We start from the raw sequence: 22,974 nt of genomic DNA, 5'->3' as shown, positions 1-22,974 counted from the left end.
TCATAGTGAATGTAGCTTAGTATTAGAAGAGAAAAAATTCTATGAAACAGCACACAGAGACAGGAAGAAAACAAATACACAAGGGTACACAAACACATAGTGGGATAACGCAAGGAAAGGACAGGGTTTGTTTGAATGCAGTATTTTGCATAGAGATATCCCTTAATTCATCATTATTCCCAAAAAGTCCTATCTAAACCTGCTTTCTGTATTCTGTTCACATCCTCTTTCAAAAATAGTTTTTCTCCACTGCACACTACTTTTTTTGGCCAAACCATTTTCTTATAGCTTCTCAATGCTTTTCTTCCAATTCATCATAGTTAGTTTCTTATATAGTCTACCCCCTCTTAAGCTAACTTAAATCTACTGAGCTCAGATACTAAACTAAGGGACGAGGCAATGCAGCAGCACAAAACGATTAACACAAACAGCAATGATAAAAAAAATGGAAATTGGCAAAAAAAAGCAGCAACATTACAACTAATATAAGGCAATGCGCAGCAAACAAGAAAAATAAATCAGTAATAAAATTGGCTTAACCTAGTAATACAAAGTGACATTCAGTAGCACTATCAATGGCAAACAGCCGCAGCAAATGCTATAACTTATACCTAAACATGACAAAGCTCAAGGAGAAAAAATGTTATACTAAAGACAACAATGCAGATAAGGGAAAGTTATAATCACATCTTAATGTCTATGTAATTAAAGTGGTGCACCACAAAAATTTATTGTAAAAAAATATTACCATGTACTTGAAAAGACAATTCTGTATGCAATTTCTGTGAAGGGAAATGTCTTTTTGTGCTACTTCGTTTTTTTTAAGTACATCATAAAGTTATTATTTACTGGATCTGTAGGCATAAAATATTTATATTAGTACATCCATAAATTTATTTTAACCAATGCTTCAGTGCAGTTAGAAACTAGATATTAAACAAAATGAGTAAATAAATGCATAAAGCATGCCACATGGCATTTCTCTCAACTAGCAGGACAATAGCCATGAAATGTTTCTCGTCGTTTCATTAGGCATTTTAGTAAATATCATAAATTAAGAGCTCCACAGTGTAATCATATGTTTTCAAGTTTGGTCGTGTAGTATTTGCGATGCTTTCTACAAAGGAATCTCAATAGCGATGATAATGGCCTCTCTTTTTTTCTCCACCTGTGCCTCTGACAGGCAAACACTAATGGCTTTCTTTTGTCAGGTGGTTGTCGTGCAGCTGGGTGCCCACGACGCATTACATGCAGGTGGTCACTTAACTGTCTTATCGAAATATTTACGACACCAGTTTCCGCTACAGTGGCAGTTTCATATAAAAAAAATTAACAGGTCAAGAATTTGCGTTACAAATCTGTAGAAATAAAATCATTTAAAAATAATAGTGTTCAAAAATTTTCGACAGCATAGTGATACATTCATGCATATACACACATTTCATAACTCTTAAAGTACGATTCTCGGTTTCCAACATCCTTTTCCACAAACCAGAGTTCCTAACCACTACCCATTATTCCTTACCTTATTCGTCGACACTTCTTCAATATTTCATCATAACAGATACGTAGCATAATCAAATAACTCATACAGCATCAGCTTATTGATCATAAACATACCGCAACAGCATAATACACATAGTCATCGTAATAATATCATAATACCTCAATCAACTCTCAAAATCGTCGTAGCTTCCTCCAATATTTTCAAAACCTAAAAAAAAAAAAAAAATTCTCTGCTCACGTCAGGTGTCATCTGCCTCAAACGTACTTTAAAAATCATGATCTCATACCAAATGTCATTCAAAGCTCCTATAGTATCACAATGGTTCTGAAAAAATATGAACAGTTCACAAAGTACAGACGAAATACAATTTCATAAGTGTAAAGTTATCCAGCTGTGTAATTGCGTAAACATCTGTCACTGACGAAGTAAAAAAAAATGTTTGTTTCTCTGTTAAATAATCAGATAGCTGTGTAATTCTGTGGTAGATGAATATGGTACCGACGTGTAAAATTGTATAAGCAAATACCATATTAGCTAGGGCTCCTTGTGCTTGCCATACACATGGTACACAAAGTAAGCGTGTACCCCTCTGAGGATTAATGCAATTGTATCCTCAGGTGTTGCAGATTACAGCAATGGAATGAAATGTATAACGAAAAACTTTCTTTTTAATTCAACAATATTGATAAATAAATGGTTTAAGTACCAAATTAATCACTCAAATGCGTGCCCTGTAGTGCTAAATGTGCGTTTTGCTGTAAGATAATTCTGTGGAACTGTCGTAGTTATCGTCCTCTGTAAGCAAAGTTCTGCTGAAGCCAATGTACTTATCTCATCATAAACGAAGGTGAAATGCTTTCCCTATAGATATGGTAGTTATTACGCTTATTGCCGTGATGAAGTAAGTACTGTACTGTAACATATTGTTGTGCTACAGAAAAGGCTGTCTCATTGTAGCTATACCACAAAGTTACTACTAAAACATGTTTTACTTTCCAGAATAATACAGAAAAACTGCAGATATAAAACAGATACACCGCAAAAGCAACAATGTAAATCATGTCACATATTAGTAGCGTCGTGATATAATCGTGTAGCTATTAGAGAAACCAAATGCTAAGTCATCTTTAATCTCACCGAATGAACTTCAAATAAAGAATGTCTTTTTAAATAAACCAAAATGTTGCATTAAAATCTCATTAACAGTATATGTTCTAAGTATGTAAGCCTTATAGTCGTTACGTAATCGTTCAACTAACAAGCAAGAATGTACAAATAACAACACTGTGTCGTCTGTTCTTTATAAAAATGCATTCGTAATTTCTGTTTAAAAATGTTCCCTAGGTTCTAGACTGTATAGTTAACTTCAAAACATTGTTGCATGTTAACAGTTTCTCAGTGTGACAAAACATATTACAAATGTGAAGTGAAATGTTTTATGGCAAAGACAAACTTAAAAACAGAGTATCTCTTAATAAACGGTTTTACATGTAAAATGTATTGTAAACCTTTACTCTTCCTAGTACGCAGACTGTCAACTGAAAAGCAATTATCATGTGGTTACGTCGGTAAGGAACACTGGAATTTTGCTCAAGGTTAGCTTATGTTATTTTCTCTGAGCCAGCCGGCGCACGCGGCTGCCTGCGGTGCGAGTCATTGTCTGTTTCTTTGTTGGCGCGCGCCGTTATTGGGATTGGGAGACCTAACTTCCACAAATTCACCTTGCCGAGAGGGCACTGCTCTGTTTGAATCCCGCCAGTTCTGATGCAATTCAGGTCTGTCGTTACGATCATATCGTCTGTCGTCATGACGGTAATTTCTGTAACTAATTTCTTGTCGGTCACGTGGTGGACAATTTCTCCCTGAATAGTAACTGCGCGCTGGACCGTTGCGTCTGAAGTTATTCCGTCTCCCTTGATAATAATTATTTTGGTTTCCATATTGTCCGTTTCTCTGATTGTCTCTGTCATAGTCATTACTACAGAAATGCGATCTTTCTCTGTAACTATTATTACTCCGCCAGTGGTTGTCATATGGGTGGTGTCTGTTTTGATCACGATTTGCGTTGTAAGAATAGACTTGTCGTGTCCAGTTATTGTTTCTGTCGTCACGGAATTGTGACGGATGTGAACTGTAGTGATTGTTTTCCTGTTTTCGCATCCCGCGACTGACTGTGTCAATTTCTAATTCTTGTAACAGTCCCTGAAAAGCTTCAATGTCGTCTTCGCAACGCCCTGCCAAAATAATATTCCTTAAATGTTCAGGCAATTTCATTATGCAAATGCGGATGAGTTCTGAAGGGCTATATGGGTTTGAAAGATATTGGTTCTTATGCAACATGTCTTCAAAATATTTGACAAGACTGGAAAATTCAGATTGTTCAAAGTGTTTCATCATCATTATGCTATGTTTTACTCGGTCTTGTGTAGCTTGAGACCAATAAGCTGAGAGGAAAGCATGGTAAAATTCTCCTTCACTGTGACAATCGTGAGTGACCGATCGCATTCTTACAGCTGGTTCATTCTCCAGGTAGCCACACATAAATTCTAATCTGTGTTCTAATGACCAGTTGGGAGGAAAACAATGAGAGAATTGATGAAGCCACGCTTGTGGATGAATGTCGTTGCCAGAATTCTTAAATGTTTTGAATTTACGTGTAGTAATGAACAGCTTATAGTCAAAATCATCATGTCGGCGAGTCGCATGTCGGTCATTGTTACGTCGTTTCGGCGGTTCCATCTCAAAATTCGGTGTACCTTGCCAATTTCTTTCATAATTTCCGAAGTGCCCTGTGTTATTATTTTGTGGCTCTTCCGTATTTCTATGTCCCTCTTCCCGTATTGGAGCGCGAGTGTCCTCTGAAATACGTAATTGTTGTATTACCTGTGTCACCTGATCTTGTACTTCCTGGATTTCTCTTTGGTGTTGCGTACTAATTTGATTCAGACTTTGTTTGAATTTCCTAATTTGTTCGCACTCTTCTGTGTCATTAAAGACTACCGGTTTTGTGTCATTCAGATTATCATCTACCTCCGTAGATAAATTAGTGAACTGATCCGAAAGTTCGCAATTGTGTTTTCCTTTACAAAACATGCTCGATTATAAGAGATGCGTTGACATAAAATACAATCATTACCTGCAGTATTTTCACATTCAGAACGGCGGGCACTTGGGGTGTCGGTGTGTGCTCTCCCTAGGCAGCTGTGCTTCAGTCAGGGGTAGCGTGTGGAGCGGGGCTTCTGTGAAGTTTGGAAGGTAGGAGACGAGGTACTGGCAGAATTGAAGCTGAGAGGGCGGTTCGTGAGTCGTGCTTGGGTAGCTTAGTTGGTAGAGCACTTGCCCGCGAATGGGAAAGGCCCCGAGTTCGAGTCTCGGTCCGGCACACAGTTTTAATCTGTCTGGAAGTTTCATATGCAGACATTCTTTGGCAGTAACGACAGGAAATCTTCCAGTTCATCAGAGAATCTCTGACCTGTTTGTCGTTCATTGCGACAATCGAATTGCTTCCTCCTGCCTGCAAATCTCCATCGTAATGTGACCGGTAATGAAACATCTGAGTAGGACTTACACACGGGAGGTATCTATAGTTGCAGGAAACTGGTGCTTGATTAGGTAGTCAGTGCTTCAGCAGCTGAAGACGCGAGGCAGGCGATGGGTGTAGGTAGGCCTACCCACAAAACTTTGTAAAAGAAATATTGTACTACATGGCTGATTAATGTCGTTGAGCACATCTGTGAGCTTCTGGATATACCCTTACAGTCCTATTAAAAAAAAAAAAAGAAGTCTAAATCCCGTGTTTAACAAAATGCGTTATTTGGTAACAAATACATTCCGACATGTATTAGATACAATCAAATCAAGCATTAAGTATTGGATATCAAGATTTTACCACGAATCCTCCAATGTCCTGGTTCTCAAATACCGTTAGAGCTCAGGCTATGTCCCGTCTACGGCATTCTCAAGATGAAGCACAAATCAGCTGATGTCGGAGTTTACTTCATATCCGGTGCTGCTGAGAGAGTAAGCAATATAAACGCCAGTATTTCTTGCGTGTGATGATTTCCTCTTCTAGCTAGCAACTTCTGGGTAATTTGTTTATGGAAAATGCATTTAATATACGTTGCGCGATAATTATAACCCACATCTATTAATTCAACGTGGTATGACTTGTCTGTGTGTGTGTGTGTGTGTGTGTGTGTGTGTGTAGTTCTCTGAGCTCTGATTATTTAACAGCACGCGACTCACCGCCTTGTTCATATAGGATTGCGTGAGGCGCCTTTAGTATCTGTGCAAAATTGATGTTTACGTGAAGCGTCCATAGACAAAAAACGTAGACCTAATCTCAGGAATTATATTTAATGTAATCACATTAAAGTATTGCTGCAGGATATCTTTACCGTAGCAAAATTAATTACAAGAAACCTTTGAATTAATAAAAGATTTTGCTTCTTACACGAAATAATCTTTGTTTTGCCGAGAAGCGGCCAATGCTTATACTGAACTGAAAGTTTTGGTTTTAACTTTAATAGGAAATAAATTAATTTATGCACTTTCTTTTTTTTACTAATTATGATTGCGAGTCTTTTGAAGCGTCTGTTGATGTCTGAACACAATGAAATTATAATGACATTATTCCTACGCGATATGTTCGGCAGTTCTTGTTGTTTATCCAGCGTACTGAAAACCTTGAAAAATAAACCATATTTTTACTTCTGCATGAAGGTCATCGTATACATGAAAGAAAAATGTGCAATTAGCATAAATTGCAATAGATTCTTTAAAATTCACAACTCATAATGCGAAATGGCCACCTTCCTGGCTGGAAGAGAGGGTGTCTAATAACGGTGGTCTTTTTGGTTTCTTGCACCAGCGAGTAAAAAGAACAATTACTTTGCTACATATATTCTATCCAGTTATTTTAGAGAGTCTTTTGCTCTGTTATTATTTCGTTTCATTACAAATTACCGTTCTGACAGTTAACTACAAGCGCATTTTTGTGGTCCCGCGTGATATTTTCAATACTTTCAAGTTTTACAATTTTCATTTTAGTTCGTTTTGTGTGCGACTTGTCGTCGCACAATTTAATATTTTCTACCCCGTATCGGTACATTGTCCACACATCATATTAGTGAATGTCTTGCCCTTGTGTAAAAGAAGACGACTTGTTCCAAAACCAATAACGGAATGCTGGACTTGTTACCCGTTAAGTTCAATCTACTTGCTGCTATTATGTGAACTCAAACTGGGCAATGCCTTTTTCCTTGAAAAGACTATTAAGTATTGACAATACAGCCAACGTAATATAAATTAGGACTTGTACACACTGCCATCCTCCAACCCCTATTTTTGTGAGCTGCGCAAGGTCCCATACAGAATCCGTAAGTGTTGGCAATGTGACGTCTCCTGGCAAGACATTTACAAAATCGGTAGGATAAAAAAACATTTATCTGTATTATTATTATTATTATTATTATTATTATTATTATTATTATTATTACTATTTCATTACTGTATGAATGGTTGTAGGTTATGTATAAAAGGAAATAATTTTTCTTTTTTTATGTTTGTACAATATTTATGTATTTATACTTCACAAATAACGTCTGTGGTCGGCGAATGTATGTATCAAAGCAGATAATGATAAATAATTACAAAGATGCGTATTAAATTGTTTATAAATAGTGGAGGTTAAAACATTACTCTCTCTGTGTCTTCTTGTAGCCGTTAAAGTTGTAAGAGCCTGCGACGCTCGCTAGAATGCCTAGGTAGGCTTCGTTTGTCCTTTGATCGAGGAAACCGAGAAAGACGCCATTGGAGGTTGATATTTGTAAAAGGTGTGTACTTTCAATTTATATTGATTTTTTGAATATAGAAATTGTTAAATTTATTACCTGTAATAATTTGTTGCTAGCTTGTCCAAGATGCCGTTTCCAGCACATTAGGAATTTTTCATGACGCAGAGCCGTGCGGCGATTGTGGAACCGCTGCCTCGAAAAATTCAAATTAAATTGAATGAAAGCAATTTTCCCGCAATATAGCGGGCAGGTAACGGTACATTAAAATTCTCTCTTTCAGACCGAATCTCCGGGCGGGGACTAGTCAAGAGGACGTCGTTATCAGGAGAAAGAAAACTGTCGTCCTACGGATCGGAGCGTGGAATGTCATATCCCTTAATCGGGCAGCTAGGTTAGAAAATTTAAAAAGGGAAATGGATAGATTAAAGCTAGATATAATGGGAATTAGTGAAGTTCGGTGGCAGGACGAACAAGACTTTTGGTCAGGTGAATACAGGGTTATAAATACAAAGTCAAATAGGGGTAATGCAGGAGTAGGTTTAATAATAAATAAAAAATAGGAGTACGGGTAAGCTACTACAAACAGCATCGTGAACGCATTATTGTTGCCACAATAGACACGAAGCCCACGCCTACTACAGTAGTTCAAGTTTACATGCCGGCTAGCTCTGCAGATGACGAAGAAATTGATGAAATGTATGATGAGATAAAATAAATTATTCAGATACTGAAGGGCTACGAAAATTTAATAGTCATGGGTGACTGGAATTCGAGTGTAGGAAAAGGGAGAGAAGGAAACGTAGTAGGTGAATATGGATTGGGGCTAAGAAATGAAAGAGGAAGCCGCCTGGTAAAATTTTGAACAGAGCACAACCTAATCATAGCTAACACTTGGTTTAAGAATCATGGAAGAAGGTTGTATACATGGAAGAACCCTGGAGATACTAAAAGGTATCAGATAAATTATATATTGGTAAGACAGATATTTAGGAACCAGGTTTTACATTGTAAGACATTTCCAGGGTCAGATGTGGACTCTGATTGATTATGAACTGCAGATTAAAACTGAACAAACTGCAAGAAGGTAGGAATATAAGGAGATGGGACCTGGATAAACTGAAAGAACCAGAGGTTGTACAGAGTTTCAGGGAGAGCATTAGGGAACAATTGACAGGAATGGGGCAAAGAAATACAGTAGAAGAAGAATGGGTAGATTTGAGGGATGAAATAGCGAAGGCAGCAGAGGATCAAATAGGTAAAAAAGACGAGGGCTAGTAGAAATCCTTGGGTAACAGAAGAAATATTGAATTTAACTGATGAAAGGAGAAAATATAAAAATGCAGTAAATGAAGCAGGCAAAAAAGAATACAAACGTCTCAAAAATGATATCGACAGGAAATGCAAAATGGCTAAGCAGGGATGGCTAGAGGACAAATGTAAGGATGTAGAGGCTTATCTCATTAGGGGTAAGATAGATAATGCCTACAGGAAAATTAAAGAGACCTTTGGAGAAAGAAGAACCACTTGCATGAATATCGAGAGCTATGACGGAAACCCAGTTCTAAGCAAAGAAGGGAAAGCAGAAAGGTGGAAGGAGTATATAGAGGGTCTATACAAGGGCGATGTACTTGAGGACAATATTATGGAAATGGAAGAGGATGTAGATGAAAATGAAATGGGCGATATGATACTGCGTGAAGAGTTTGACAGAGCACAGAAAGACTTGAGTCCAAGTAAGGCACCCGGAGTAGACAACATTCCATTAGAATTACTGATAACCTTGGGAGAGCCTGTCCTGACAAAACTCTACCATCTAGTGAACAAGATGTATGAGACAGGATCGAAGCACCTTCCGCACAGAGGACCGCGGGATGTTCAACTGTCGTGAAACAGCACGTGCACTGCCGACGATCGGGAATTGCGCGCAGCGTTGTCTGCCATGGCGACAGCGATTTCATCAAACACCAGTGGTGCAATCGGTCCTGGAGCAATGCCTGGTTCTCCAGCTGGTTCAGACTTCTTCATCATGCTCCACACAGCAGGTTGAGAGAGAGCACCCTTTCGTAATCCTTTCAGCCGGCGATATTCTCGAAGTGCAGCTGCGGCATTACTGTTGTTTTGATAACAGAGCTACACCTATAAAGCCTTGCTCCTTTTGTCCAAGCTCATGTTGACACGCCAAAAAGCGCATTGCGACTGGTCAGATTTGTGAGACTGTGAAATACGATGACTGATCACGGCACCTGGTGGCCATAGTTGGAACTGGACATTGCACTGGGTCGCGTGGAAATCATGCACACTATAATCTGGACATTAACGCTGCCAAGTTTGGTACTCGTAGGGTAAATGGATTCCATATTATAACCTGTTAAATAGGGATAGTTTAATTATAATATATTACTTGGCAGTAGCAGTGATCATAATGCCATGGAAAATAATAATAACAAACACTATTCCATGACAGATACGACTGCTTTTCAGATTGTTATGACAATTGTATTGCAGGCGTTTGCTGATATTACAAAACACCACTCAAACGACCTTCCTGTCGCCAGAAATTTCAGTTGCTCCTAATCGTTTTCTCACTGCAATTTGCTCTCTATTACCTTCATTACTTCCTGCATGCTGTTCTGGGACAACATTAATAATTTTTCATAAGCAAGAAGAGACATCAAATTTCAGTGAGGAAATTAACGTGGAGTACGTTGTTCATTTTTACTCTACTACTCATTTATGCATACTTTATTTTGTTGTTTCTTTTAACAGTTCCTTTAACAAACATAATTACTAAAATAGCAACACACAATTAATCGCTTTTCAGAAGAAAACACTGACATAACTATTGTGTGATGGCTACTTCGATATGTTCGTCTAATAATATGGTATAGTTAATAACTATCGAGTTGTAACTAACCTGTTTCTACGGGTTGTTACGTTATTATTGGGAATGGAAACGCTTATTGATTGTGAAATTAATGTGAGAAGATTAGGGTCGCTACAGACTCTAACCATACTACTAATCAAAGGTTTGGCCGAGTCGGAAAATAAATTAATTTGATCACAGACCAAAAACTCATAAAATTGCATACATCATGATGTCGCTCATAGGGGATGCGATGTAATTAATAGTATTTCCCGTGCACTGTTCACGAGAATCAACCATTGAAAATAAAATAGCACATGCATGAACATTGTGCAGAAGATCAGTTCCCAGCAACACACCTGAAAATAAGACTTAATCCAAAGCATTTGTTTTAAAATAAAAGGGGAAACTAATCACTAGACCTGTGAGTAGGAAACACGTTGGATGTGCAAACAGGAAAGCTACAAGGTGAGTGGCTTAGGTGCAAAAACGTAACCTCGGAATACAAGAGAAAATTGTGGATAAAATCATTTATTCCTAAGATATGCGAGGCATGTACACAATTCCTGATAACATTAATTCCTAAAACATTATAGAAAAGCATTGACACATTCACCGTTATAATGTACACCTAAAATCTTTGCTGTGAATCATTCATACAACTTCTGTTGCCTGATAACTGATCGCAATAACTAATGAAACGGTACATGTTTCGCAATACACCCGCGTGCCCACGTGGTTTGTGGAGACGCAATTTCTAGGTATCGTGGCCAAGTTGGAACAATATCACATTACATAATCATGAACAGTTAACATTCTTTAAAACAAACATGACATCGGACAGTTAGTTGACTCTAATGTTCCGACTATCGCAGACTTTTTGCAGCAGACTACGCCACCGTCTAGCTACGTGACACACAACCACATTCATTCATTCAATCACACCACTATGAGCGTTATGAGAAAAGAGAAACAAGGAAAAGAAAGAGAAATGCTAGTGAAAATGGGCTACCGGACTAATGAAAGGTGGCTACAGGAACCTTTCAGAGTGTGTCGAGGCCTCTCACGTTCCGGTGGTACTGGGAAAGATGCGGCCAGGGCCGTTTGGAAGTGGCGATTTGGCAACCCCATCAACTCGAAGGTGGTCTTCATTAGTCCTGAGAGATCGGTGTCCAAACTACCTGGCAAGGTTGTGTCCATGATTCTTCGGCAAACACTGCTGTCCACATATCTCCGTGTCCGCATTCCGTAGACACACCACGTATTGGTGCACTGCAATGAAGGCAGACATTTGCAGGTTTTAGGGGTATTTCTAGAATAGAGATTGTAATGACACAGTAATTTCAAAGCAATGAAGTACAATTAATTTTTCTTTCTCTTCAATCTCAATTTGTTACGTAATTTACTTCGGAGCATCTGACAGGGGACACCTTTGATCTCGTGCGCTCGGAATCGCGTGGATCCGTGCTTACAGTAACATCAGACCATAGAAAGTGGTCCATGTCATTTCCATGCAAAATGTTGCGGGCTACCAGAAGTGACTTTTTAATACAGGGAAAGAAAGTAACAAGGTATCAGTAAGATAGTAGGAAAATTATGCGTAATTCAATAACGTCAGCAGGAAAATTATGCGTAATTCAATAACGTCAGCGTGTCATTACATTTCCATGAACAGTGCCAAAAACACTCTGCATAAAGTAATTATAACAGCACAAAACACACATACACACACACACACACACACACACACACACACAAACACACACACAAACACACACACACACACACACACACACACACACACACAAACAAACAGCCTACATACCAGGTAGTGATTAGTCGGTCGTCATGGTGCAGATGCGGGATTTCGATGCACTCGTTAAAACAGTGGAAGAGGACAATGCGCACGCCTCACTAAAGCCACGTTTTTTTTTAATATTCAAAATCACTTCCGCATTCACAGATTACTATATCAAAAGACAAACTAATTACATTTTGAAATGACGATATGGGTAAGTCAGTGCCATAACTTGACTTCGTCAACCATATTGCAACATAGTCGTATACTTTGGTAGGGAAAATTGATTGTAAATCACAGTGAAGTATCTTCATTTGTTGTTTGGTAGATTGTAATCATACAAAATCAGCAATTCTTCTTATATAGGGCTTATACTGTCGAAAGAAGTAAACATCAAGCGGCTGGCAACATTTTGTTGTTTTAGGTGGCAATATCTTCGGTATAAAATATTTTTTTTTGTAATACTTGCATGTAGATATGTACGATCTGTATGACCTGATCACATATCAGCCAGGAATAGGCTCTTTTCACTTGTTACACGTCTGCCAGGGACTCAAGTTAGAAAACTCTCATGTGTTCTTCAGTCAGTTTTCCACTTTTGGTTGCCTCCACGTGAATATTCCGTTGCCAGGTTGTACAAAGTTTCTTGGAAATATTTGGGTCTAAAATGTCTTGTGCCTCTTGAAAACAGATGTACAACTTGTTTGCTAGTCGGCCTACAATTGATAAAACGACATCAGATGTGTAGCTGTGGTAGATATATTGAAAGACCTCAAAATGTAGTTTTCTCTCCTGTGTGGGACAGTATTGATGATGGAGGCATTCCATGCTGGAACTGACTGTGTCACTGTTAAAATGTTTCCTTTCACCACAGCCTTCACTTTCGTAAATATGTTCTGTTCTTCCACAAACTGTTGTGCATTCTGACATATACTATTATCATCTTCAAAGTCATTACCTATGAAGAATGTTGCAATATGTCCGGATGAAATGCAATCAGCCTTAAGATTGTCGATAAAAGAAATAGAAGCTTTGAAATTATCCAAGTCAACCATTTTAGACACCTCCAGTGATCATATTTGAAGATGCCAGAATTTAACTGCAGATTCACATGTCCTTGCTCTATCAAATTGCGATACTATTTGCTCTTTTATTGTTTGCAACTGCGCCAGTCTCTTTTGAAACGAGCTCCTGCTCGCCTTTTGCAAGACTTGTAATATACGCTGCTGGGCATTAAAATTGCCACACCACGAAGATGACGTGCTACAGAAGCGAAATTTATCCGACAGGAAGAAGATGCTGTGATATTCAAATGATTAGCTTTTCAGAGCATTCACACAAGGTTGGCGCCGGTGGCGACACCAACAACGTGCTGACAGGAGGAAAATTTCCAACCGATATCTCACACACAAACAACAGTTGACCGGGATTGCCTGGTGAAACGTTGTTGCGATTTCAAGTGTAAGGAGGAGAAGTGCGTACCATCACGTTTCCGACATTGATAAAGGTCGGATTGTAGACTATCGCGATTACGGTTTATCGTATTGCGACATAGCAATGTCTTGTTGGTCGAGATCCAATGACTGTTAGCAGAATATGGAATCGGTGGGTTCAGTAACGCCGTGCTGGATCCCAACGGCCTCGTATCACTAGCAGTCACGATGACAGGCATCTTATACGCATGGCTGTAACGGTTCGTGCAGCCACGTCTCGATCCCTGAGTCAACAGATCGGGACGTTTGCAAGACAACAACCATCTGCACGAACAGTTCGACGTCGCCCAGAATGAGAATTTCACTATGCAGCGGAGTGTGCGCTGATATGAAACATCCTGGCAGATTAAAACTGTGTGCCCGACCGACACTCGAACTCGGGACCTTTGCCTTTCGCGGGCATGTGCTCTACCAACTGAGCTACCGAAGCACGACTCACGGCCGGTACTCACAGCTTTACTTCTGCCAGTATCTCGTCTCCTACCTTCCAAACTTTGCAGAAGCTCTCCTGCGAAACATGCAGAACTAGCACTCCTGAAAGAAAGGATATTGCGGAGACATGGCTTAGCCACAGCCTGGGGGATGTTTCCAGAATGAGAATTTCACTATGCAGCGGAGTGTGCGCTGATATGAAACTTCCTGGCAGATTAAAACTGTGTGCCCGACCGACACTCGAACTCGGGACCTTTGCCTTTCGGGGGCAAGTTTTATATCAGCGCACACTCCGCTGCAGAGTGAAATTCTCATTCTGGAAACATCCCCCAGGCTGTGGCTAAGCCATGTCTCCGCAATATCCTTTCTTTCAGGAGTGCTAGTTCTGCAAGTTTCGCAGAAGAGCTTCTGTAAAGTTTGGAAGGTAGGAGACGGATACTGGCAGAAGTAAAGCTGTGAGTACCGGACGTGAGTCGTGCTTCGGTAGCTCAGTTGGTAGAGCACTTGCCCGCGAAAGGCAAAGGTCCCGAGTTTGAGTCTCGGTCGGGCACACAGTTTTAATCTGCCAGGAAGTTTCAGTTCGACGTCGTTTTCAGCAGCATGGACTACCAGCTTGGCGACCATGGCTGCGGTTACCCTTGACGCTGCATCACACACAGGAGCGCCTGCGATGTTGTACTCAACGACGAACCTGGGTGCACGAATGGAAAAACATCATTTTTTGTGATGAATCCAGGTTCTGTTTACAGCATCATGATGGTCGCATCTGTGTTTGGCGACACCGCAGTGAACGCACATTGGAAGCGTGTATTGGTCATCGCCATAATGGCGTGATGGTATGGGGGGTGGTGCCATTACTTACACGTCTCGGTCACCTCTTGTTCGCACTGACGGCACTTTGGACAGTAGACGTTACATTTCAGATGTGTTACCACCCATGGCTCTACCCTTCATTCGATACCTGCGAAACCCTACATTAGAGCATGATAATGCACGACCGCATGTTGCAGGTCCTGTAATGGCCTTTCTGGATACAGAAACCGAGCGAGGTGGCGCAGTGGTTAGCACACTGGACTCGCATTCGGGAGGACGACGGTTCAATCCCGTCTCCAGCCATCCTGATTTAGGTTTTCCGTGATTTCCCTAAATCGTTTCAGGCAAATGCCGGGATTGTTCCTTTGAAAGGGCACGGCCGATTTCCTTCCCCATCCTTCCCTAACCCGAGCTTGTGCTCCGTCTGTAATGACCTTGTTGTCGACGGGACGTTAAAAAAGAAACACTAACACACACACTGGTTACAGAAAATGTTCGACTGCTGCCCTGGCCAGCACATTCTCCAGATCTGTCACCAACTGAAAAGTCTGGTCAATGGTGGCCGTGCAACTAGCTCGTCACAATACGCCAGTCACTACTCTTGATGAACTGTGGTATCGTGTTGAAGCTGCATGGGCAGGTGTACCTGTACACGCCATCCAAGCTCTGTTTGACTCAATGCCCAGGGGTATCAAGGTCGTTATAACGGCCAGAGATGATTGTCCTGGGTACTGATTTCTCAGGATCTATGCATCCAAATTGCATGAAAATTAATCACATGTCAGGTCTAGTATAATATATTTGTCCAGTGGAAATCCGTTTATCATCTGCATTTCTTCTTGGTGTACCAATTTTAATGGCCAGTAGTGTAGAATTGATCTGCTATCTGATTTCTTTTTAATGTGCGTATAGCGCCTTATTTGTTTGTTATAAGAATTGTAATCACGATTGTAATAGTCTTCATAAATGTTCTCTAGTAAGCTGCCGTCAGTGTCTTGTAATACACTAGGCGTCGACTGTTTGGGTGGAGGTAGTAGATCTGGACTATTCCTGTTGTTCCGGAGATGATCGTCATATACTGCTTGAACAGCGACAGGTTCAAAGTTTTCTGTCCTTCACAATCAGTGTATCTATGTAGCTAACGTCGTGTATTTTTGTCTCATCCCCATTATATTTCTGAATTTTTATTATATAATATATCTGTGAACTGTCTATTTTGGATTCCAGTTTCATTTCCACATTCAGCAAGTCGAAACTTTGTCCCTAATATTTATACCACATTCACAGGATTAATTCTCTTCATGATATCACTGTCCACAGTAATCCACATGCGAACACTCAAAGAAACACGTTCGTACTTCAGCTGTGTCATTCACGCCGCTCGGGCACCTGTTAGTGCACCAGACGTGTACTAAGTTTTGCATGGAAATGACTCAGACCACTGTTGTTTTCGGGGTCGAATGTTGGTCTAAGCATGATTTGGTCCGGTGTCGAGCGTTCGAGGTCGAAGGTGTTGTACCGACACACGGTACGAGACATTAAATCGTACGACGAAGCGTCAGACACAACAAACAAGGTATAACGAAATTGTAAAAGACTCTGAAAATGTACGTGCGATTAGCTGCCATAATAGTAATTTATAACAAAATGAAATAATAATGGTACAAACAGACTCTATAAGATAATTGTATAGGATCTCTGCATTAATTATTCTTTTACTCGCTTACGACAGAAACGAAAAAGATCAGCGGTATTACTCACTATCTGTTCTACTCTCGAAGCTAACACACGCTACGGCAACAATTTCACATTTTAAGTGTAAATTTTTAAGTAATATGTGTTAGTTTATGCTGATTTTGAATTTTTTCTTTCGTATGCCTAGTGATCTTCATGCAGAAATAAAAATATCATCTGCAAGATTTTCAGCACGCTAGATGAACAACAAGAATGGTCGACCAATCACCCATTCTTGGCAGACATCTTGAATGGAAAGAATTTCATTAGAATTTCATTGTGTTCTATCATTAACGGACGCCTTTAAAAGACTAGCACTTAATTATCAAGAGAAGGAAAGTGATTATTCAAATTTATGTTGTATTTGAAGTAAAAACTAAGGACATTACGTTCAGATCAGATATTGCCAGCTTCTCGGCCAGACGAAGAATATTGGTTAAAAAAAAAGGAAATACTTTTTTTCATTACAAGGTTTAGTTTACTTAATTTTCGCTACAGCAATGATACCATGCAGCAATATTTTAATATGCTGATACGAGATACAATCCCGTAGATTATGTTTACGTTTGCTTTCTTTTTGGTATAAACGCTTCACGTACACATCAGTTTAATAAATTCTGAAAGCGCCTCACGCAATACTACACTCCTGGAAATGGAAAAAAGAACACATTGACACCGGTGTGTCAGACCCACCATACTTGCTCCGGACACTGCGAGAGGGCTGTACAAGCAATGATCACACGCACGGCACAGCGGACACACCAGGAACCGCGGTGTTGGCCGTCGAATGGCGCTAGCTGCGTAGCATTTGTGCACCGCCGCCGTCAGTGTCAGCCAGTTTGCAGTGGCATACGGAGCTCCATCGCAGTCTTTAACACTGGTAGCATGCCGCGACAGCGTGGACGTGAACCGTATGTGCAGTTGACGGACTTTGAGCGAGGGCGTATAGTGGGCATGCGGGAGGCCGGGTGGATGTACCGCCGAATTGCTCAACACGTGGGGCGTGAGGTCTCCACAGTACATGGATGTTGTCGCCAGTGGTCGGCGGAAGGTGCACGTGCCTGTCGACCTGGGACCGCAGCGACGCACAGATGCACGCCAAGACCGTAGGATTCTACGCAGTGCCGTAGGGGACCGCACCGCCACTTCCCAGCAAATTAGGGACACTGTTGCTCCTGGGGTATCGGCGAGGACCATTCGCAACCGTCTCCATGAATCTGGGCTACGGTCCCGCACACCGTTAGGCCGTCTTCAGCTCACGGCCCAACATCGTGCAGCCCGCCTCCAGTGGTGTCGCGACAGCCGTGAATGGAGGGACGAATGGAGACGTGTCGTCTTCAGCGATGAGAGTCGCTTCTGCCTTGGTGCCAATGATGGTCGTATGCGTGTTTGGCGCCGTGCAGGTGAACGCCACAATCAGGACTGCATACGACCGAGGCACACAGGGCCAACACCCGGCATCATGGTGTGGGGAGCGATCTCCTACACTGGCCGTACACCTCTGGTGATCGTTGAGGAGACACTGAATAGTGCTCGGTACATCCAAACCGTCATCGAACCCATCGTTCTACCATTCCTAGACCGGCAAGGGAACTTGCTGTTCCAACAGGACAATGCACGTCCGCATGTATCCCGTGCCACCCAACGTGCTCTAGAAGGGGTAAGTCAACTACCCTGGCCAGCAAGATCTCCGGATCTGTCCCCCATTGAGCATGTTTGGGACTGGATGAAGCGTCGTCTCACGCGGTCTGCACGTCCAGCACGAACGCTGGTCCAACTGAGGCGCCAGGTGGAAACGGCATGGCAAGCCGTTCCACAGGACTACATCCAGCATCTCTACGATCGTCTCCATGGGAGAATAGCAGCCTGCATTGCTGCGAAAGGTGGATATACACTGTACTAGTGCCGACATTGTGCATGCTCTGTTGCCTTTGTCTATGTGCCTGTGGTTCTGTCAGTGTGATCATGTGATGTATCTGACCCCAGGAATGTGTCAATAAAGTTTCCCCTTCCTGGGACAATGAATTCACGGCGTTCTTATTTCAATTTCCAGGAGTGTATATTAACAAGTCGGTGAGTTGCGCCCTAACAAATAATCAAAAAATTATTTTACGAAAGTATAGATTTAGGTCCCTCATATTATCATGATTCTTTCTTGTGTCCGCTGCGCCAAATAAGTGCTTCACTCACGCTCTCGCTGGACGTAATTATCAGGAAAGCGTGCTTAAGACGGTGTCGGACGTGGGCTGTAACGGCATATAAATGGCGCCCAGCGTGGGATTCGAATAAATAAATATTGCTGGTCGGTATCCAACTTACAAATCAGAAAGTTTGCTGTAGCGAAATTTAATGTTAATTAAAAAATTAACAATACTAGATTATATCTATGTATGTATACTAACAACTTTGTACAGTTTGTAATTCTGTAAATTTTTGTTTCATGTACTTATAACAATTACAATCCATTCATGAGCACGGAAAATAAGTACCTCGAGCTGCTGGACTGGGACAGACTGTAGCTGCCATAAGATTATTGTACAAAATAGGCCATAAGATTATTGTACAAAATAGACGTCGGAACCTTGATGTGGAGCGACGAGTAACTGAGATTGCTTACCAAGGTATGGATACGACTGCATGAGCTCCCAAGTTCAATACCAGAATCATTAGGTAACTGGAGGCCATACAGAGTGCTTACTCGTTAAATAAAGTGTGACATTTAGTACTTTGGTTAGTGCAGTTGGCTACATAAGTTTAAACAAAATGCTTGTTTTATTACAGTGTTTAAGTTCAAGTGTAGCCTTTTTTTCAATTAACGTAGACATTTTGTGAGATAGGCTGTGTGGCTGTAGATAGTTTAAAAGTTAGATTCAAGAGTAATTTTAATTTTTCTTGCCACGACTGAGTTTTTCAGTGTGAGTTAGTTGGGATATAGTGTATTATTGTGTGTAGAGTGTATTTGTTTGTGTGAGATTAAGTTGTGTATTTTTGTGTCTTTTGGGGGTAACAGTGTTAATATAAATACGGTTAAAACACGCAAAGATAAAAAACTAGGCATGGACGAAATAACAGAGTTTGAATATGAATCTGTTTCAGTAGTCCACAATTCGGAAACTGAACAGAGCAATGTAGAGGAAATATTGCCTGCTGCTAACGGTCAACAGCCGGAACAGCAGACAGGCGTCAGCACAGCTGACGACTCGAACAAAGCCAGATCAGTTGTAAAAACAGCTGACGTGGTGCCACAGCCGGCACCGATGATAACTTTCTGGCAGTGTTGCTGGAAAATCTTGAGTTTAGTGAAAAAGAAAGAGAGACACGCGAAAAAGAGGAACTTTTAGAAAGAGAGAAACGCGACAATGAGGAGCGTCTCGAAAGAGAAAAGGTTGTAATAGCTCAAGTGAAGAGTATATTAGAAGTAGAGCGGGAGGAAAATGAAAAATCTATAACTAACCAAGTCAAATCTATAATAACCGCATATCGCTTAGAGAGGGAGGAAAGAGAAAAAGCAGAACGCTTAGAGAGGGAGGAAATAGAAAAAGCAGAACGCTTACAAAGGCAAATGAAAGAAGAGGAACGTGACGAACGTTTAGTTGGCCGACTAAACCAGATTTTAGATGAACGAGATAAAGTCATCGTAGCGATTCTTAAGGGAGAAATAGATGGGCTGCGGGAACAATTTTCCGGATTGGTAACACAAAGCAAGGGTATTGCAAAGAAAGATGAGAAACTTGACGAGAAGGTAACTGAACTCTACAGAGCACAACAAACACTGGAGTATCAGGTGATATCGCTGGTTAAAAATCTATATGAAATAGCTGTCAGCGTAGAAACAAAGAACAAGAAATAGCGAATGCGTTGCAGAGATTAAATATAGGTGTTGAGTATGAGAGCCAGGACTCGAACACGCACTTAAACGCGGAACTAAATGAGATGCAGCAACGTACTTTTCGTTAACAAAGGGAAAGTGGTCGTAGGGAACTTAACAGCACACCACTCACTAGAACTCGGCATGGAAACGTACCTGTGAATATGTCAAATGGTGAGCATTTGGCTTGCAATAATACCAAGAAGTATAGCCCGTGCAGTTACGGGAGCATCGTTGGTGCGGCAGATGTGGGTGCAGTGGCAACTGTCGCACAGGTGAAACATGAGGAGTCGCTTATTAAGCACAGGCAGCTGTTTATTAGCGGAGATACAGTTCTCAGGGCAATGGAAGCTGCAGAGAATGTCAGGTATACACAGATTTTGAGAAGATGTTTTTAGCTCGTTTCTGGTCGTCATGCGTACAAGAACAACTCAGAGAGCAAGTGTATTTCACTGAACCTTTTAATCCCGGGAAAGGCAATCTTCGAAAATACTTCGAAAGATATTTAAACACGACACGATACTGGGACAAATTCGTGCTTTATATTATATTAAAGGGAAAGTTACCAATTTCAATTAGGAAAATGCTTGTTCATGTGGCTTATACTTGTTCATGTGGCTTATATGGACCTCGAACAATTTACGGCCCCTGTAGATTCATTAGGTTTAATACAAGAAGACGACAGGCAAAACGAATGTGGCAATGGTGGGCCAGGATCGAAAAGTAGTAACAATAGGCAAAGAAACACGAATGGAAGCAGTCCGAGAAAAGGTGGACAGAATAGAGAAAGTGATTACCAAGCCGATCACTGTAGCAACAAAAAAAAAAAAAAATAGTCACGGTGGTTTGGCTGGCTACCAATACAGTGGGAATAGTAACAGTTCCCTGAATAAAAACGGAAACGGATATTTTAATAGGAAACGGAGGACTGAAGGAAGTTGTAACAGTTCTTTCGCTAGCAAGAATATGCGAACTGCAGATGAGCAGTGGCCCTGCAAATTGGCAGACACAGCACGTTTCCGACGACCGGAACGTGCCAATGAATAACATAAATGTTATACCAGTGCCGCCGCCAACTACGCAGCAGCGTTGGACACCACAACCGCAATGTCCAAAAACAGCAACAACAGGAACAAAATGAAACAGTACATATTGTGGAAGTGGTTGAAGAGCAGCAACCCGGATGTTCCGGGGCGGTAAACTCCAACCGACGTACTCGTATGTAAGCCTTCCACATAGGGTCGGTATGGCAGAGGGCGAAGGCAAGATAAGCGCGCAAGCATTCATGTTGAGATATAATGAAAATGAAAATCTCATGGAGGAATTAACTGCTGAACCGAGACAAACTCAGCAACAAAAGTTTGACTTAGTACAAGCTGCTTTAAGGGGTCCAAACCATGCCTATCTAACCTATGTTAATTTAGTGAAGTATTTGACCCATTTCTGAAAAAAAATTTGATGCTGGACCTTAATATTTTTGCTGTATGTTACATGATACTAATAGAGTCAACTTACTAAAATATACGTTATCCATTTTATAGTTTTTAAGGTCCGCAGCTCGTGGTCTCGCGGTAGCGTTCTCGCTTCCGAGCGCGGGGTAACGGGTTCGATTCCCGCCGGGGTCAGGGATTTTCACCTGCCTCGAGATGAGTGGGGTTTGTTGTTGTCGTCTTTATCATCATCACTCATCTCCATTACGGTCGGAGGAAGGCAATGGCAAACCACCTCCACTAGGACCTTGCCTAGCACGGCGGTGCGGGTCTCCCGCGTCATTCCCCTGCGCTGTCAAGAATTATGGGACTTCATCATCATCATAGTTTTTAAGAAATACTTTTTTAATTTATTAACCAAAAATAGTAAGTTTTTTGTGCAGAAAATATTTTTTTGTGAACTTCCTAATGGGGGAATATTAATGAATGTAGTACCAGAGGAGCTTTCTATGTTATGCAGAGTCTCTGAAAATTTCATTCATTTATCTATGATAGTTTCTGATATAATGGGGCGTATTACTGAAAAATTTAGTTTGCGGGAAACTGACTTTAAAGAAAAAACTTTTGAAATTAATTAAAATTGTCCTGCAGCATATGATGGCCCTTCTTTGGCCTCTAGCAATTCTTCCAGCTTTTTTCTTTTAATATTAAAACTGTCCTGCAGCATATGATGGCCCTTCTTTGGCCTATAGCAAGTCTTCCAGCTTTTTTTTCACCTTGCTGGATGTTTGTCTCGCTTTCTTGGCCATATTAGATGCAGACCTGTCTGCATCGGCTATCCTCATTTTATCGCAATGTTCCAGCTCAGCGATCATATTTTCCTAGGATTATTCCCAGCTTCTTCAGTAGCCTACACTTTCCAGTATTACCACAATTGAATGTAATAACAACATCATGAACTCCTAACTTCATTGTATGCATGCCTACAAATACAGTTTTAGGAAGGCGGTTCCAAATTATGCTGTTGAAATATTCATTTGGGTTCTGGTCTGCCCATGCAGACATTTCCTTGAAAGGTCAGGATAAGCCCAGTCTCTGAAAATAGTTTTAATTGCTGTAATAACAGCAGCAGGAAGAGAATGCTGGTGAAAATAAGATTATCCAGTTGCCTGAGCCCTATTGTATTTGCACCACGAATTCTCTGCTGATGGACACAATTCATTACATGGCTTATCATCAGC

This window comes from Schistocerca gregaria, chromosome 7, assembly GCF_023897955.1.
Source record: "Schistocerca gregaria isolate iqSchGreg1 chromosome 7, iqSchGreg1.2, whole genome shotgun sequence".
Classification (NCBI taxonomy): domain Eukaryota; kingdom Metazoa; phylum Arthropoda; class Insecta; order Orthoptera; family Acrididae; genus Schistocerca; species Schistocerca gregaria.
Note: the sequence above shows the minus strand (reverse complement) of the source record.